General features: G+C 42.0%; 1 protein-coding gene and 1 long non-coding RNA gene across 6 annotated transcripts in view; one reads left to right on the forward strand and one right to left on the reverse strand.

The window, feature by feature from the left end:
* The window catches only part of SEMA6A (semaphorin 6A), a 132,670-nt gene extending 112,848 nt beyond the window's left edge, over window positions 1–19,822 (reverse strand). For 2 of the 4 annotated variants that reach the window (XM_037901593.2, XM_037901592.2), the window contains exon 1: window positions 16,288–16,900. The gene's annotated coding sequence lies outside the window, so the exon portion shown is untranslated. Of the gene's footprint in view, window positions 1–16,287; window positions 16,939–19,399 lie in introns of those variants that run through there. The other 2 variants (XM_043547202.1, XM_027817825.3) reach the window with 2 other exon arrangements.
* On the forward strand, window positions 16,922–20,149 carry LOC114018375. Of its 2 annotated transcripts, XR_003563737.3 has the most exons (3): window positions 16,925–17,268; window positions 17,630–18,106; window positions 19,320–20,149. It is a non-coding gene; the product is annotated as an uncharacterized LOC114018375 (long non-coding RNA). The 2 variants fall into 2 exon arrangements; XR_006291071.1 differs by having other exon boundaries at window positions 16,922–17,268; window positions 17,630–20,149.
* Window positions 20,150–20,427: the final 278 nt, after the last annotated feature.

Here is a 20,427-nt window from a genome sequence, read left to right on the forward strand (position 1 = left end):
CTCTGTGTCAGTTGCACAAAGGAGCTAGAGTTAACATCCTGGTTTAAGAGATGGGATTGGAAAGCTGGTGTTCTTAGTGAGAGGTCTTTGCCTTTGGAACTCCTTTCCCCCAACTCCCATCTATGTCAGCCAGACTCCATCTTTGGTGACCTTCAGGATGTACTGCAAGGCCCACTTATTTTCCCACGCTCTTTAATGGGCAGAGCGATGTTGATTAGGGTTTTAGAATAGATGGCTGGAGAGTCTTTAGTTGACACTGAGATAAGTTATAGACAGTTTAATTATTGTTTTTAAATTTTTACATATGCTAAAAGATTATCCAAATAAATAAATGGCTTGACCGGAAAAGTTGGTTTACTGGCAGGTAGGAGGCACCAGTGAAGCAATCAGGCATCATCCATCTTCTCATTCACACATCTGAGTGTAAGTAGCTCACTTCCATGACACACCCAGGGAGAGAAACACTTTAGATTTGCCATATTCCCTCATTTATTCACATGTGAATTTTATGCAATTTACATTGTTAGTCCCTCGCCATTTGGGGCTGAAACATATTATAAACATTCACAAAAATGTAAACAAAAAAACAAGACCTAATTATTCCCGCTCAGATCGGAGTGCTGAGGGAATCCTTTGTGCATTGCTCCTCTCCTCTTCCCAGGGAAAAAGAGGTTAACTGCCTCCTGAAAGGACTTGTGTAAGGCTATAGATCTGTGACTGAGGAGTGGGCAGAGAAGAGGTGAAGGGTATGGGCCTGGGGCAAAAGCAAGAGAGCTGAGAATGCTTTCTGAGAATCCACACAAATATCAATGCAACCTACGGTCACATTAACTTTTCTACCACTCCTCTCCTAAATGGGTAATCCCCCTCCACGGAGTGGTCCAGGGACAAGTACAAGATGAATATGCCCTGGCAGGAGGGACTCTATGGTGACACACTGCCCTGAGGCAAAAGAGGGTTAGGAAGCCCCTGTCACAGGGCCTCTGAGGCGATGGCCTTGCTCTTCTCCACATTTCTTGGGATCTTCATGGATCTCAAAGGGTCTGCATGGCCCTTCATTCACTCCATGCACATAAACCTCATCCCCAAGCAGAATGATATGGAGAAAAGTCTGATGTCAGTAGGACTTGAGCACACTCAGAATTAGGCCCTAAATGCTGATAATCAGGCAGTGGTTAAAAAAAACACTACAAAATTATCTTTTGCCTGTTCCAGGTCTAAAAGTTGATAAGTTTTAAAGGAAAAAAATGTGTAAAGGCTGACAGCTTTTGTGCCCTGTTTCAACACAAATGCAAATTAAATGTTATAAACCCACTGAGTTTTGCAATGGACCTGAACCAAAATCCTAGATCCAAAAAGACACCAAGCTTTGAGGAAGTCAGATCTGGATGCTGAGGCTCGGGATCCATCAGGATCCGGATATGTACGGGAGGCCCACCACCAGTTGAACTATGAACACAGTTTATAATAAAAACAGCAACTGACCTTAATTTTCTTTTTGCTGCAGAGTACTCGCTTAATACAGAACTGTGGCAGCCTCTTTTTCTGCATCCTCCAAAAACTTTTTTACATTTCAAAATGCTTATATTTCTTTAAAGGATAAAATCAGGGATAAATACTCCCGTGAGAAGGAAAAATATACTTCATCTGAGTAAGGGGGACGGTTGGGACTATTGCCAGAAACTATCTAATAATTTGAAGCAATTTTTACTCTCTTGTTTCACCGGAGGGGGGGGAGACTGTTTAAAGGCCATGAAATCTTTCTTGCTTGCTTCCTTCCTCTCTTTGTAGGAAAATCCAACTAATTTGTTTGAACTTAATCTGCCATTTTAGGAATCCCCTTTGCATGGATAATCAGAAAACCAAATAATTTAGAGCTAAAGCTAGACCACACTATTTTAATATTAACCTGAGATGGAGTATTGCCAAAATGAACAGCTATGGCCTCGATGCAGGAAAAATTGTATTATTTCATATCTAAGTCGTTAACACTTGCATATCCTGACATTCCTATTTATCCCAGAGTGTTAGGGCAAGACCGTGCTACCCCTAAAATTAAACAGGAATTTTACACCAGTCCTTTCATTAGAAGCAGGATTGGGCCCTAAAAGTGTATGTTAATCCTAGCGGCAGTTCTCAGGGCAGGCAGTGAATCTCATTTGAATCAGACACATTACGGCTTTTACCCACTGCTGTAAATTGGCTCTGAGTGCATGTCTGTGAGTCAGTTTCACTAATCCACTTTGAGATATCACCAGTCTCCACTGCAAAAAGCTATCAACTGCATTGCTTCTTATATTACTTATAAACAGCAAGACAACACATGAACATAGAAGCTACAGGGCATTTCAAAAGCGCTGCTTGGGTCTGTCTTTTCCTATTTCTCTTCAGTGTTTTCACTACCGTTACTAAAATCTGGCTGACAAGAGTGTCTGCACTGAGATTTATAAACACAAGAGGGCAGACTATATGTAACATGAAAGGAAACACAAAAAGAAAGAAATGCATATTTTCCTATTAGTTTTCACAACTTAAATAGCTGAGGTGAAAAAAATCAACACTTAAGACAAATATTTTTCATTTTCAACGCAAAAATATCTATCTAAGCCCTTCCCTTAGGCACTTTATTGTTAGTGGTAGTTTTACAGAAGACTTGATTTTAAAACTAGCTTTGTGATAAAGTGACAAGTTTTTTCTCTTGAAATTTCAGGCATTTTCTGAAGCTACTATATAACACTAAGGAAAGCTGCTTGTTTTGTGCCAATTTTTGCTGTCCCAACTAATGAAAATGCAACATATACTCTCCAAGTAAATTCTACCTGCAGAACTCTCTAGAAAGACACAGTCTTAGGGTGTAAGTGTATTTCACTCATCTTTGCAGAATTCTTTGTTTATCTCCTAAGGAATTAATACAGCAGCTCATTTTTGGCTATTTACTCCAGAAGAAGTAAACAAAATTCTGACTTGGAAGTGAGGTTCAGTCTTGCTACACTAAATAACAAGATTTTCCAGGTTTAACTTTTGGAAAAAGTTCACTTCTAAACTCCTTCAACCACATGGACTCTAAAAGATATTATTTCTTCAATACAACTACTAACTCAGACTCACACCTTTATATACTTAGAGAAATAAAGCACTTCTTCATGAATTGAATGTCACAGAATTTTCTCATTTGTTTCTTTAGAGAGTTGAAAATCTCCCATATTGAGGGCTCAGTTCACCTCCCATTGAAAAGTGTGGGAGTCCTTCCACTGATTTGAGTGGGAATCAGATTGGGCCCTTATAGACCGATGCGTTTAAATAAATAGGGATTTTGCCATTTGGAGTAGGATTGGCCCTTAGTTTTGTCAATTAGGTGTAAGTAGATTGAGCGTTAGATCCTCCTAACCCTTACTCTTGTGAGTAGTCTCAAAAACTTCACGAGTAGTCATTCAATTCGTTCTTACTCACATGAGCAGTCTAATTGGCTTTGATTAGATGATTCACATAGGTAAAGACTACTTGCCCGAAAAAGAATTGCAGGATTGGGCCCCAAGAGTTGCATCCTGGAATTCAGCATGAATCAGGACTGCAGAATTAGGCCCTGTTTTCAGAAAATACTACAGGGAAGATTTAGATACAGAAAAGTTCTTAAGATTCGTGGATTGCAATGACAATAAAGTGTTTCCATCTGCTTTAAAATAACACTGATTACCGACCATTTTTGAAAAATGTCTAAAAGAATTGATTTGCTATTCAAGGTGAATCAATGCATGTATTCTTACAGATCCCTTCTTTGACATTAACAATCATTACACATTCTACATTTTCCTTCCCTCCTCAGAACATCAGCAGCACTTACTTGCAGCATAACGTTACAAACAACACTTGCTAGCTGCTATTTATGATTTTGCAAGTGATGTCATCTCCAGCATTTCAGTTACACAAGATATCTGAAGACATAAACACAGATAAATATAACTATTGCATAAACATATATCTGTTAAAAATGTAAAGCACTTGCTACAAAGGAAATAGAATACCTGTGTCTGAGAACATGGTCTAATTATTACATAGACTATATTTTTATTTTTAAAGTTTTTCCAATTATAGTCAAACTTTTATTATAAACATATTTGAGTTATATACTGTACTGGGAAACATATCTTGTCAGTGAAAGAACTGTGTTATTCCAGTGATCAGTCATCCATCCATCCACCTTCTATCCCACATTTTCAGACTATTAGCTCCAGGTTGGTTAACTGTCCCTTTGGACTCTTAAACAAGAACAGGACCTTTTTTTTTCTTCCTTGGGAAAGGAAATGCTCTGGCAAGATCTCTGGGTCTTATGTTCAGAACAGGATAAAAGGCGAAAAAAGACGACACCACCCTACGGTATATGCTTCTGGTAAGGAAGTTAATCAGTATTTGAACACAGTGAACTTCCCTTCCTCAGAACTAAAAGGAAACACCTTGAAGATCATTTAAAAAGTGTAATAGCTTATGCAAAAGTCTGTCCCATTCCCAGAATATCTCTTTAAGGGCCAGATTCTGCAGGTCTTACTCAGGAAAAACTCCCCTGGAATGCAGGGTGTGTCCCTGAACTACAGTATTGGGACTCAAAGAAGCCACTAAAAATGGTCTTATTATTTGTTTGCAAAAAATGAAATTACTTTCCTCTCTCCGCTCTAGTTACTGCCCCAAGAAAAAATCCATACAAATCTATTGCGTGAATTTATTTCTATTAGAGGAAATCTTGTTAGATGGATACAGTTCTGAAAAGTTGTTATGTAATCACTTTCCTAGAACACGTTACAGCAAATATTAAAAACCAATTTAATTTAGGTCCTTTCTCAGTAAGATAGCTAAAGATCTGTAAGTCATAAATGCAAAAACTGAGCATTTATAATTAATGAGTACAAATTATTCTAAAATTGATGGGTCGAATGCTACTAGAAGTTTATGTAAGCTACACATTTATTGTTCACGTGCAGAAATTTAATTTAAAACTCTAATGTATTATACCTTATGTTCAGTAGAAAGCTATTCTTAGAAGCTAAGTACTATGAAAGATAACCAGGCTTTAATGAGCTGATTCATCAACCGGGCTTGAAGATTGTAATGAACAGGTTGAGGTCTGCTCTGAGATACCTGATAATGAAAAAGAATGTTTCAAAACAAATACTGGGCCAGATTTTGCCATGCTGACGTCGGGTAGTACCTCACTCCATGGAGAGGCTCCTGGGACTAGATCATTACTTTGGAACAAGACTTGTGTATGGAGTGACACATAGCTGTACCCCAGGAGTAGTACAGAGAATGAATCGTGCCTCTTGGCAGCACAAATCCCACTCTGCTTCCCCACTCCTCTGGCATGTGTCTATGGAAGGTAGTACTTTGCTGCTGGCCTGTTCCAGCACCACCTTACAACATTGCCCACAATGGCTCAGTTGTACCAGAGCCCTGCGGAAGCAGAGCCAAGGCTCTAACTACTCTCCCCATCACTTCTCTCCATCCCCCTTTTCTAGGAGGGAAGCAGTTGGTGCATAGCACACATTTACGGAAGCTGCCTAGACCTAAGGTCCAGGGAATCAGTCATGAGATAATAGGGAAGGACCTTTCATGGATCAGTAACTGGTTAAGAGATGGGAAATAAAGGGTAGGAATAAATGGTCAGTTGACAGAATGGAGAGTGGTGTCTCGCAGAGGTCTATACTGGGACTAGTGCTGTACAGCATATTCATAAATGATCTGGGAAAAGGGGTAAACAGTGAGATGGCAAAATTTGCAGATGATGCAAAATTACTCAAGATAGATAAGTCCAAAGCAGACTGCAAAGAGTTACAAAGGGATCTAACAAAACAGGGTGCCTGGGCAACAAAATGGCAGATGAAATTCAATGCTGATAAATGCAAAACAATACACATTGAAAAACAAAATCCTGATTATATATACAAAATGATGGGGTCTAAATTAGTCGTTACCACTCAAGAAAGAGATCTTGGAGTCATTGGGGATAGTTCTCTGAAAACATCCACTCAATGTGCAGTGGCAGTCAAAAAAGCTAAGAGAATGTTAGGAACCATTAGGAAAGGGATACATAATAAGACAGAAAATATCATAATGCCTCTAGATAAATCCATAGTGCGTGCACATCTTGAATACTGTGTGCAGATCTGGTCGACCCATCTCAAAAAAGATCTATTGGAATTGGAAAAGGTACAGAGAAGGGCAACAAAAATGATTAGGAGAATGGATCAGCTTTCATATGAGAGATTAAAAAGACTGGGACTTTTCAGCTTGGAAAGGATATGATAGAGGATGGTTGTGAAGAAACTGAATAAGGAAATGTTATGTACTCTTTCACATAACACAAGAATTAGGGGTCATCCAATGAAATTAATAGGCAGCAAGTCTAAAACAAACAAAAGGAGGTATATTTTTTCACACAACAAACAGTCAACCCGTGGAACTCTTTGCCAAGGGATGTAGTGATGGTCAAAACTATAATGGGGTTCAAAAAAGAACTACATAAGTTCATGGAGGATAGGTCCATCAATGGCTATTAGCCAGGATGGGCCGAGATGCAACACCATGCTCTGAATGCCCCTAGCCTGTTTGCCAGAAGCTGGGAGTGGACGACGGGATGGATCACTTGATGATTGCCTGATCTGTTCATTCGCCCTGAAGCACCTGGCATTGACCACGGTCAGAAGACAGGATACTGGACTAGATGGACCAATGGTCTGACCCAGTGTGGCCATTCTTATGTAGTTGTGGAGAAGAAGTGGGGAGAAGTTACTTCTTCTTAAGCCTCTGCACAGGGCCACAGTCCAAATCAGAATTTAGCCCATTAGGACTACTCACGGAATAAGAGACTACTCAATATGAATAAGAGTGGCAGAACATGCTGCATAATGTTGTTGAAACCCAGCACATATTAGGAAATATTATACTTTAATTCTCTTCATGCAGTGTGTTTCTTTGCTTGATGAGATCCACAGATTCAATGTTACAATATTACAATTTCGCTACAAAGAGATGTGTACACATTCTTCAGTTGCCCAGCCTCAAATCAACCATATGTTTTATTAAATTGAAAATATACTCAGGGACCAATCCTGGGGAGTTTTGCCTGACTTCAATAGGAACAGTATTGGGCACAACGTATATACAATTGTAGTTAACTTGCTGCTTAAAAGAATGCTTTGAAGTAACATAACTGCAGATATGACTATGCCTTGGAGGCACAAAAATATGTAATCAAAAATAGTTAATTAAGGTTAATTAAACTCCACATTATATATGACTATCATCCCCACAAAAGAGCTGCTTTCTTTTCTTAAAGCTACATCAGCAATACCTTGTCTAACCTGAGCCTAATTGGAATACTACAAGTTCTGGTGCCAGAAAGCACAACTAGTGCAAACTGTCTTTACTGCCTTTGATCTGAAGTATTTTTTCATTAATATCAGTTTGCTTTTGAAACCACCTACTCCCATCCATAAGGGAACTGTAAAGTGACCAGGGCATATCCGTTTACAGTGTTAGATCATCAAGGTACCACAATGCTGGATACACTAACACGTTTTCTCTGGTTAATGGAAAAGATTTGGGGGGCTAATTTCAGCATAGGGGAAAGTCACACCACAGGATCAAAAACTTCTGTCACTTGAAAGTACAAAACTTCACTATATTGATTTCTGGGCCCAGAAATCTGTGGAAGCTAACAGCAATTAAAGCCTTGTTATCCCCTCTAATTTACTTTAAATTGTTGGACTTTGAAATCAGTCATTTGGTATAATTCATGAAGGAGGGTTACGTACAGTAGGCACATGTACTAAAACTATTTGTTGATCTTGGAAAACTGATAAACTGGTGTAGTGAAATCCCAAACTGAAGCTCTGAAGCCCATCCTTGAATGAAAGCTAGCCATTTTACAGTAAAAAGGGGCTAATTTTTCAGATTAGTTCCATTTATAATGAAGTCAAGCTTTCTTTAATCTCACTGCACAGCTTTTAGTATGATGCTTTGCTTGATATGAATTTTACAGGTTTCTTTCTTGAAAGGAAAATACTGGTCAAGTTTATCTTTATGGGAATCAAATTGCATTATTAAAACTGGAGGGAAGCAGCACTTGATCCCTATTTAAGAAACTGGAAATCAAATCTAACAGAAATGGGATTTAAGAATCCGCTAAAAACAAATGGTTCATTCCTTCTCATGCTGAAGTCAATGGAAATCTTGCTTCAATGGGAAGAGAGGCAGATCCATAATTTTCTTACCAAAAGAAAGCTGTGCAGTATTTTACATCATATATCACAGACACAAATAATTAAATAGAGTGAGAAATGCATACTGTGCTATAGTTAGTGTGTTTCTTACTATACCAGTTTACCAGTCTATCACTTTTCCCTCCTACTGTCCAACAAGAGACCATTTTACAGGTGAGCTACTAGTATTTGCTTCTAGTTCTGCCTGTACAAAGGTACAAATGTTTTAATATTACCATTAAAAACAGATATTACAACCTTAAAGAAAAGTAAATGTTTGTTCTCATATAGTGCTGAAAGAGCACTAGTTCTGAATGCCAAAAGTTTACTTCCTTTTTTCTCTGCTGAATAACTCAAATGTCCACTGTAGCCAGTAAAATGCTCCTTCCTCACTGTGGACAGAGACCTCCCTCCCCAAAAAGGAAAGGTTAAATTAAGCTAATAATGGAAACTAAACAAATGTTTACTCTGTCAGAAACATGATGTCAGGTACCTAGGCCCAAGAGATTCTAAAACAAATTACCTGGACTGCTTAGTAAGCCCTAAATGCCCTAATTTACCCAACCATTTATCAACAGTCCTAATGAAAAGCCTTTCCTGCTCTTACAATAGATAAAAGTAGCCATTAGTCTCTGAACTGTAAATTTTTAGCAGCAAGACTTAGCAAGAAGCAAATCTTGGAAGTAAAAAATCAGCTGGATGTTCACATAACAAGGTCCAGAGAGACATATCTAGGAGTTGCCTCTTTTAATCCAACACTGAATTATGTTGGAAGCTGTTTTCTATTCTTTTAGAGCTCTACTACTGCCAAAATAACTGCAAGGTTTGCAAGTCCTAGTATATCTCAAGCCTTTCCCAAGGCACCCCAACACTATCTGAGACATTGAAACTATGGCAACCGAATAAGAAAGCAGCTTCCATGATTAATAGATGAAGATCCCAGCGACAGTGTCTAGGTAGGCCATAATTCAAGAATGCAGGAAAAATTAGCATAGAATCCATCTCAAACTACATTTTGATAGGCATCAACAAAACTGGGCTTTTGTTCTCCTAAGTCCAAAGTGCTGAACATTGTTTAGATACTTATTTATTTCACACTGAAAAGATGGGTGTCTCCCATACAAGTGACCGATAAAAATCCACCAGAATGATGAAGGGAACAATACAGTCAATTTCCTACCTGGACATTTCAAAGCCAAATGCAAACATATCTAATATTGGAATCATCCAACTGAGGCTGCATAGCTGGGTATAAAGATATGGGGGCAATGTTTGCTGGGGTCGGGAATATTTTGGGATACAGGTTTCCCCATTGTGTTTGGGATTCAGAAGAGGTACATTCCTTTTCGTCAGCAGCATCAGGACACGCTCATTTTCACTGCTGGAGGCCAGTGGTCACTACAACATTGATGGAAGGCCTGGAACACTTATAAAAATGCATAATCAAGAAGTAAGTCAGAATTCCACTATCCCCTCCAGGAAAACTTCTGATACATACCCTCTATTCATTGGTCTCAGGCTACCCTAAAAGCCCCATAACAAAAAACACTCTTCACTTCCTTCTGCTTCCATAAACATTTGGTTTCCACTGAAGGCAATTAGATATAGAAACCACAGATGTATTGGAACATACTTTCTTTTTAACCTACCACTAAGGGCCCAATTTTACAATCCTTCACGCAGGCAAAACTCCTATTAATTTCAATATGGCATGAACATTTAACAAATATTTTTGCAGAAATCCTCTCAGTAGCAGATTTGTTTGATAACCACAGAAAAGAAATAGGAGAAGGCAGCATATTAAACATGAATTCCAAGTATCTGCTCTATCTGTATATAGAAATAGCTATTACTGTACTAACAATACTTTTTTAAAAAAAGGTCATCATGAATGCAGTGAATTACCATATGTCTTCACTCTTGAGATACAGCAACTGGCAGTTCTGTTAATAGCTAGTTTATCTACTTCATTTTACATCTCTGTTTCAACCACTACAGATATACTTTGGGAACTGAAAAAAATCCTTTCATACAAGAAAATCTCTGTATTTCACACACAGCATTACCTACCCCTCTTTTAGCTGATAAATAACTATAATTCCAAACTGTGGAAGGCTCCTGGAAGACTGAACTGTCATGGGGTTTCACAGTTGAATTATGGGATAATGTGGTTGTGGTTCTTTTCTCCTTGTTCCTGCTTTTTAAAAGTTGTTTTCATAAAGTGGTATCTATTTCAAATTGTAAAATTATACCTTGAGTCAAACTCTAAATTTCAAAAGACATTAGGTTAGCAGCCTTATTTCTGTTCATTTGGTGCACAAAAGCCAAAAATTTGCTGTTTTTCTGTGGGGGGAGGAAGTGGGATATTTCCTATGTGTCTCTTCCCTTCTCTATTTCCTGTGGCCCCTTCATTAACCATTAGCTTTTCTGCTTTTGAAATGTCAAAAATAATGAGTCTTTCTACAGATATATTTTTAAAATAAACTATGACTTTCTGAACAATTGATTTCTTAGCTGTACGTCTTTCCTTTTAAAGTTATTTTCATTTCCCCTGTTGCTTTGACCCCTTTCAGAGCTCACTATTGCTAAAAAGCGACAGGCAAGATCAGTTTGTGGTTTGGAGATCTTCAGAAGAAATTTAGGATCTGCAATAAATGGCAATTTAATAAGGGCACTCTTCCCTCCAAGTACTATATCAATACCCCAGTTTTGTGCTTGGAGGCACTAAACATCTCCCAGTGCCATTCTTTGGATGAGCCCTAAGCAAAGTTCTTGACCACTTGTGATAATCAAAGATCCCAAATAACTATAAATTTTAGTGCTCAATTATTTCCACCAGTTGGAATATTGATTTAGTTGATAAAAAATAGATTTGTGCATCATAAGAAAAGGAGAGATGTTAATTCTGGTGCCAGACCAAATTCCAACTGGAAATTAAGTTCTGCTTGCCCAATGCTGCAAGTACCTTGGGGTAATCAATTATTTGTTGTCATGGTCCAAATTTCTTGGTCTAGGTATAGTCAAGGTCCAGACTCCAGAGAAAGTAATACAAAAATAATAACAATGATGATAATAGTAAGTAAATACTTTAAAAAGATTTGGTGATCTATTCAAAAGTGTCTGGTGGTCCGGATTTGGCCCCGGTTCTGCCTATTGACTGCCGAGTGACTTTACTCACATGAGTGGCCCCACTGAGATCAAGTAAAGTTACTCACCAGCCTAAGAGTTCACAGATCAGGACCCAATTTTCTCTGCTTCCTATCCTAACAGTTGTGTACTGCTGCTGTGTGCTATTGAACAACAATTCCACTCTGTACCAGAGGTAGCCACATTTCACTGTCAAAGTGATCTCCATATATCCCTTACCCACCTCATTGTAATACTATGGGGGATAATTGGTTAATGGTTGTAAAATGCTTTAAGAATCACCAGGTGTGCTGGTAGGTGTAAGAGGGAATTGAAAGACATGGAGTTCAGCACAATTTATTACGGACCTGACTCTGACATCAATCATAGAAGACCTTTGATACAGAACTTTAGGGCCAAATTTGCATTAAGGGTTTCATACTGCAAGGATGTGCTCAGCACCTCACTATATCAGTCCCTGACTATGGACCATTTCTTACCATAGGATAGAATTTCCAGTGTAGGGACTTAATCCTGCAAACTCTTGCTCACCAGAGTAATTCCTGTTTACATGATCCCATTTTACTTTAATGAAACTACTCAGAGGAGTAAGGATTATTCATGTGAGTGAGCTTTTGAAGATCCGGCTCTGGAATTGACATTACTAGTGAGGTCACATGGAAAAAAACAAAGGAAAAAGAGAAGCAGCATCTGTACCTATTTAGGAATATAAGATTTCTATTTTAGTACCATTAGCCTTTCTTCCTACATATGGTTTGCCAAAATATATAAAAAATATATCAGAATGAATATTACTTTCCAGATTTTACTCTGTAGTTTGTTTTAAGCATTTTATTATAATGTGGTAGCCATGTACTATACACAAAACATTTGTTTGGGTAGCATAACAATGTGTTCCTGCAAACAAGTAGGTTGCAACCCACGTGTTATCTCAGGCCAATTTAATCCTAAAACATTTTATGTCTTCCCTCTGTAAACCGTGTGAACTCCTTTCAGATGTATTTATGTATGGATCTTCTCGCTCTTCAAAACAAGATGACAAATTTCCCCTTTCCTTACAAAAACACACACACAAACAGGTTCACAATCGCCTATTTCCTTTTTAATGCAAACAGTTCTATTTTGGATTTATCACAGGTCATTAATTTGCTCCTTTTTTAAAAATCAATGAAAGCAGCTCCTTGTCTATACTCCCTGCTACCTATTTCTTCTGACTCCAATTACAATAGCTGCCCTCCTCAAATTACAAACATTAAAAAAGGGGCCATAGCTACCATCTACTTTTATCTTCACGTAGTTAAGAGATGTTAAATACACATGTTCCTTGTAAATTTTAGTGCCCAATTATTCCCCCCTTCAGGAGTACTGGTTTAGCTGATAAAGAAGATTTTGCCATCATAAGAAAAATATACAGTTCTAATGTAAACTAATTGAGAGAATATGCAGAATATCTGTGACCATATGATTCTTTTCACTCAAACTATTCACTCATGTTTCATATATTCTTTGACTCCTATTATATGAAAAGCAAATGTAGCAAATATCTTGTATTGCATGAAATTAATTATTCGTTAAAAAACATCAGTTTATCATTTATAGAGGTAAGGCTGGATCCTGTAGTCCCTTGACTAAACTTCTATTGAAGTCAGTGGAAGGTTTTCCTGAACAAGGAGTATAGAATTGCACCCATATTTTTTATATTTAGGATGTGTTTGGTTTTATACAAGAAGAATACTCCCTTTGTCTTAGTGTCTTTGGGTCTTTTATAACTGGTTACCAATATAAAAATGGTATGTTTCATATTCTAAAGAAAACTGTATAAACCAAGAAACACATTGGCACCGTAGGTGGTTTGGGGGGTTTATTTTATTACTCATGCCAGTAGTTCCATTCAAAGTCATGTGGGATTACTACTGTAAGGAAGGACTTGCTGGCAATGGTCCACTTTTCTTCAGAATATGCTGGCCAGCCCCATTAAACAAGAGAAGTTAACCAAAGCAAGGTCATTTGTCTTTTTCATTATTTATTCTGAAATCCACAAACCAATCTCTAAAAACAGTAATATCTGAGCACATCTTAAACCAGTCGAATAATCTGGGCAAGAGCTGCATAAAGGGCCTGATCCTGCAAGCCTTCCTTCTGCGAGTAATTTTTACTCACTGGAAGAGTCCTATTGAAGTCAATGAATTTACTCCTGTGAGTAAGGATTACTCGCATGAGGAATGATTGCAGGATGGGGCCCAAAGTAAATAAGAACGTGTAAACCAAACTCACACAGTCATTGAAATAGTTTTTACAAAGACAGGATAATAGCTGGAGACACGATTTTGCCACTATATTTAAGGTTGGGTTAATAACTAACGTTAGTGATCGATTATATTAAATAGGAGTTATCAGGGTGTATTTCAAATAATACCATACTATATGTAGACCAGAGACAGAAAGTGTTAGGGATGATTTAACCCTCCTGTTATGTATTTACAGACCCAAACATGCCCCCCATTGGGAATTTGCATTTTTTATTTATAGCCAAGTTAATTAAAGCCACTATTTCTGTATCTGCAATGAACTTCATGATCTTCATTCTGCATCAGTTTTAAAGAGGTCTGAAATGCATAAACATTGGCATAAGTATGTAGGTTTACAAACATACTTAAAGAACAGCAATTATCTTAGGAAAGAAAAAAGAGAAGAACAAATTCCTTCTAAACAAGCGGTCAAGCAGACACGTCGGAAAACCCCAATAATTACTATATTACAACTAGCCATTGAATAGTCACTCATGAGAAATTCTTTGACTATGGTTAAAAAAAAGCCCTACTCCCTCAACTTTGTCAAAGCTGCTGGGAACCCAGCTTCAAAGGAACAGGGAAAGCTGTGGTTTTTACATTTAACCCTTCCTCTGGCTGTCAGTCAACAGCACCAGTTTCCCCTCCTCTCATCACAAGCAAAACTAGTTGGAAGCAAAGCAAAAATCTTTGGCACAGAGCGCTCCGTGCAGCCCAGACCAGATGCCTTTTCACACTTTCAAACTTTCACTAACATTTCCCGGGCCACGAGAAAGCCCCAAATGGCTTCACTGGCCCCGGAGCCAACAATCCCCTGACCCAGGCTGATTTATCTAATAATTGTTACTTCTGTAATTGCTTGTAGGAGGCCAGCAGCCACCAGCTCTCAACCTTCCCCTTTGCCCCAGGCTGTCTCAGTTCTGCTCCACTTTTCCAGTACACCAGCAGGCAGGAAAACAACTCATGGGGATTTGCAGGCTCAGGCTCCCACTTTCGCTCATGCAAATTCACAGCCAGAGCACTTAATGCACATTACTCTCAACTGAGAGCTTTTCATGCTTCTGCACACACACACAAAAATCCCTCCCACCAGCAGCATCCTCCCTGCCACCATCATCCCCCTCCGCCCCCTGCTGCTGGCTGGGATTTCGGTGGTGAGAGTGGCGGAAAGCCCTCTGGCCCCTTCAGATCTAACACCCTCTGTAGGAAGTAGTCCGGAGGGCGAGGGGGCTTACCGCCACCCCAGGACGGTTCCTTCCCTTCTTACTCCCCACGGCAGGGAGCCCCCCTCGCCTCCCCTCCCCTCCCTTCCCCCCGCCTTGTATTTTTCACCCAGGCAGCACTTTTAGGAGGCAGCTCGGAACAAACCCTCCATTGTGCGATCCAGCCCTGTTATTTCCTTTTAGACAAACTTTGCCCTGGGGTTGCCTGGTTCCCCGCGGTCTGAAGGGCCGGGGCGGGGAGAAGCAGCAGGGCAAGGGCGCTCAGGGGAGGGAAAGGGCGAGGAGTTTGCTTTCCTAAAGGACCTTTGTCGCTCCTTCAGGATCGGGCCAGCACGGACAGTTAGCAAGCGGGGGTCAGCCCAGTGGCCCCTCCAGTGCGGGTGGCAGGACCATGGGGGAGGGATCGCCTGAGCCGCCCCCACCCCAGTGCCAGAGAGAGGGGCTGACAGCAGCAGCTAGAGGGGGCGGGGAACCGTCCTGCCCGAGAGCCACCCTTCGCTCGGAGCCGACTGGCTCTGCGGGGAGTCAGCCCGTGGTGGCCCCCGACACATACACACACCCCAGCTAGGAGTGGGGGGAAGGGGGCAGCGCCAGAGCCTCCCCCTCGCCCTGCTGCAAGGCAATGACAGGAGCCCGCGGCTGGGAGGGGGAGATCAGCCCAGAGCGCCAGCCCCATGCTAGCGAACAAAGCCAGCCAGGCAGCAGCGCACATCCACACCCAGGGACCGGCATGGGCACGGGGGGCGCGGGGCAGAGCGCGCGGGGCTCCCAGCCGGCTCCTTTGTTCCACACCCAGCGCCCCTGTCAATAACAACAGCGTCAATACCCGGGTTAAAGAGCAGCGCCCAGGGATTACGCACGTGCAAGGCGCCCACATTGTCCCCGTAACAAAGACGCCCCAGCTCCCTCCGGGACGCTCTGCAGCCCCGGGATGAGCAGCTAAAGGCGCAGGTGGGAGCCCCGCATCGCAGGCAGCGCGCACGCCCAGCGGCTGGGGCAAAGCAGCCGGCTCCGCGTCCGCTGCGAACAAGTGGGCTGAGTGAGGTGCAAGGACCAGCGCGTTCAGCCCCGCTACCGCCCGAGCCCGGGGGGGACGCCCCTGTTTGCCAGCGGGCTGAGCAGCCAGACTGATTAAAAAAAGGCAGCCCAAGCCGCAAGCTGCCCGGGCAGGGGCAGCCGCACAACGTGTGCGAGGGCAGGCGGCTCTCCCCCGCCTTCCCGAAGCGCTGCAAACGCTGCCGAGCTAGAGACCAGCAGACAACCTTAACCGCACACCGAACACGCTCCTCCCGGACCCGCCAGTGCAAGCCAGGAGGAGCCTTCCTTTGCAAGCAACCCAAAGGATTAGATATAGATATGGAGAGGGGAGTACTGTACCTTTTCGGTGCATGTATCTAGGCAGCTAGAGGACAAGAACTAGCTGATGTAGTGTCCCATTTAGTAATCCATTTAAAGGGATCTCTCTGGGAAACTGGATCCACTCTCTCCTTTGCAATCCTTTGTCAGTACTACATGTGTGCTTCTTTGGGGGATGGGATATTTAATATTGCTACTTTCTGGAATGCAAATGCAATTTGCTCATTTCCAATGACGGGAGAGAAAAGGGGGAAGAGGAAAAAAGGTTTAGCAACTCCTTTCCAAACCCAAATTCCACTAGGATCCTACTCCAGGAAGTCCCCTTCAGTCGAATCTTAGGAGATAAGTCATTTCAGGGTCTTGTCCTGCTCCCTTTCTACCAAAAGTGCGCCAGGTGTAGAGGCTGCTTCAGGAAAACTCCTAGGCAGGCGGCACTCTGTGCGCCGCGGCAGGAAAGCGCGGTTGCTTTAGCCCAAAGCTCCTGGTCATTGAACTGTGTTTGTAGAGGAGTTCAGAGTAACCTCTCTCCCTGTGCCCTGCTAGTCTCTGAGTCCCAACTCCTCTGTCAAAGGAAGGCTGCTACGCTGCGGGTGGAGTCAAATCCCGGACTGGATCTCTCCAGATGGACTCACTTGATTCCACCCACCCTTCCTCTCCAGTCCCTTGCTATAACGAACAAGGATGAGCATGTGCAATGGGTAGGGGATAGGGTGAGAGCATGGCAAGTTTCCAAGTGGATATTCCCCCTCCTCCTCCCCCTCCCCCCCGACATGTACAAACAAGGCGATAACGAAAGTGAAGAGCTGAAAAAGCCCTTACCCCATATACAGTATTGATGTACAGTGCTGTGTTTGTAATCAGGACGGGGGGTGAAGCAGCGATGAGAGAAGTATTACTGATTGTTGACGCAAAAAAGGCAAGGAAGAAGTGCTCCAGGAGAGGAGATACAAGACAGGATTTGCTCATCGATTTTCTGAAATGGAAAAGTTTTAAAGGATATGGGTAAGTGAATTGTTAAGACTTTCTAATTCTGAGAACTGTGCCGGTGCTCACATCGGAGCAATGAACAGCCTACACACAAAGCGAGTTGCCTATAAGATACGTAAAATAACTGCTCAGTACATAGTATTCTTGTACAAATATGTAGATTAACAGCTCTTGAAAGAAAATGTATGCCAAGAATAAACAATAAACTAACAGAACTGCTATGATAGTCTGAATATTGTGCTTGAACTTTTGTATTTACATGCAGTGAGAATTTTTTTATTTAAATTCTTAATAAAGTGAATGCAGTGCCAATAAAAAATCCCCAATAAAAATTCCTACACAAGCACATTTTAAATATCTGATTTATTTTATACAGGTGCATGAAGAGAGGAAAAGGGATAACCTTTCTTCTAAAAACATCAAATTGCCAAGACACAGCCTCCATCCATCCCGCATGTTAAAAAAGACTTTTTTAAGGGGAAACTTGCCAAAGGCCAATAGATCCTCACTTCTCTCCCTTCCCAAGGCATATCCTTCTTTCTATTCCACATGTATCTGTTTATGTCTGCCTCAGATTTGTACTGAGTGAGGCAACCAGAAATGCTGGCAATCGAAATTTTCCACCATCGCGATTGTTCCGGGTCCACTAAAACTATTTCCAGTAGCAATGTTTCGTTTTAAGAGACAGAACCAGCAAAACAGCAGGGAGCTATACTTGTGTATCAAGATCTGCAGAAGGAAAGAGCTGAAAAGATGGCAATGAAAAAGCGCCCGGAGACAAAAACAAATCAGAAGCCTCAGGTGGTCTAACTTGGACCTCTGAAACCGAAGTACCACTGTGTGTGTACACAAGGTACCCAGCATATGCCTATACATAAGTACAGTCTGTGTGTGTATCTCAGAGTATATGATTAAGAACATGCACGCACACAATAGCTCTACCTAGCTTAGAGGGGTTTAGCCTTGGGAGAAAGACGTCTCAGAGCTGTCCCTCGCTGTTTTCCCTGTGTGCCAGAAGGGGCCGCTGCACTAATTCGCCAGGGCAAACAATGCGAGGATTGATTACATTTGCAAAGTTGCTGCCTGATCCGGCTTCCTCCGAAGGCGACGGCAAACCACCCCCCCCCCCCCCCAACTTCAGTGGCAGCAGGCTCGGACGCCTGAGTTGCGCAGGGATTAGCAGGGCGGGAGCTCCCCTGCCTCCTGTCACGCTAGTAGGGTACCGTGGCGCGTTTCTCAGCGGCGCGGTCAGCGGGTGTGCGCAGAGACGCAGACACAGCTCCTCCCGCTCCAGGCTCCGCTCTGCACAGACAGACCCAGGCTACGTACAGCTCTCGCTACCTCTCTGGTTTCCAGGACGCATGTTCTCTGGAGGAGTGTCACAGTCTATTGTGTAACCCCCTCATCGCGTTTTACTGACATTACCCATTCGCCGAGGGCCCGAATCTGAAGTACCATGATGCCACCCCGTCCGATAGCCCTCCAGGGAAACAGGGCTGGGCCCGGGCGGCAGATCAGGTCGCAGTTGTGTCTCCCCCACCCCACCGATCCCAGTTTGCGAGCGGCTGGCTGGGTTAATCCGTCCGTGTCTCAGAGCCAGCGAGGCGCAAGAACACAGCTAATAAATTAATCCGCCGCTTTCCCACCCCCCGAGCGGGAACCCCGCTGCCGCTCAGCGCCGCGCCTCCGGCGAGTGGCAGCACGCGCGCCCCCCAGGCTCAGGTGCGGCGCAGGAAGAGCCCAGCCTGTCTTTCGCGCTTGCCTCCAGCAGCAGCCCCAGCCCCACACTCCGGGGCTGATTTACATGTTAATTGTGCCTGGGAAAACTTCTGTAATTGCCGGAATTAGGCAGAGCAAACGGATTGTTTCACAGGCTGAACCAAATTAATTCCAGGTTTAGCTCCTTCCCTTAGAGAAACAAACAATTAAGCTGTCTTGTTTGCTTTATGGATATCGTTGAAATGGGAGACACGTTGCTTTTCTAGAGAGGGCGGGGTGGGGTTTTCTTTCGCAGGATGTATTGTTGTTTTGAATATTAATGTTTATTTACTTATTTTATTTCACAGAGTCGCTACATGGAGAGGCTATTTCTATTGACTTTTTTTGCACAATCCAATCAGTAACACACTGATTTATAATTGCTTACCTTTTCATAGCATATCACTAAAGAAAGCTGTGTCCCTCCTCTCTGATTTTCCAAATCCGCTGCATTACGATCCAGTTAGACAGCTATCTTTTTAAACCGTTTGGATTTCGATTATGAGATGAAACCGCAGTGGAAGCCACGTGTAAATCCGCTCGCTTGGAGCTCTAAGACTCTTTTTTACCAGTGCCTTTGTGACAGCAAGCGAAGGAGCAGGGGGAATAAAAGCAAAAGATCCCCCATCCCCCTTTTGCTGATTTCAGCCTGTTCCTTCTCTGACTGCTGCAGCTAAAACCTCGGGGCTATATGGTCAAAACCTGACGCTCAGAGACAGGACTGACGTTCAGAGTGCTCAATCCCACTTCAATCAGTTGGTCTCCAGTTTGAAACAAAGCACTGCTTGGGACGTGGGAGGGATGCAAACCACAGTGGATTCTCTTTACAGTGAATGAAGTGCAATTCAGTGCAGCACATGGAGACTTCTCAACGATCTTAAATCTGGATATAAAACATAACCTTTAAAGTCCTGGGAAGGAGCTAAACTATAACCTGAATTCATTTGGGGGATGCAAGACCTCCTCTTGTCTTGATCTAACTAGTGTGCAAATGTTTCCTAACAGTACTTTTACTGTATCTGCCCCATGAATAGATCCACAGGGCTGCTGTCCTTTCCCTTTCAACAATAATTCTACTGTACTGCATTGAATCTTTAGCTCCATTCACTTTTTATATTAAATTATTGTTTGGGAAATTTAAAAAGATACTGGAGCGGAATAAGAGAAAATATCAAAGATTAAACAACCTAGATCTGTAACTTAAAAATAAACAATAAAAAATTGCATATTTTCTCAAGGTCTTCAATTGTGTGGTATGGACCTTAATGTCTTCAATAGTAATTTCCATCTTCCAGGTCTCAACTGACCCATGTTACAATAACAGCCTCAAGTAATACATTTTAGAACCAGATAAGTGAAATGATGGAGTGCAGTCTACAGCTAGGGGATTTACTAGCTGGCCATAAGAAGCATGGC

Source organism: Chelonia mydas, chromosome 5 (assembly GCF_015237465.2).
Source record: "Chelonia mydas isolate rCheMyd1 chromosome 5, rCheMyd1.pri.v2, whole genome shotgun sequence".
Lineage (NCBI taxonomy): Eukaryota > Metazoa > Chordata > Testudines > Cheloniidae > Chelonia > Chelonia mydas.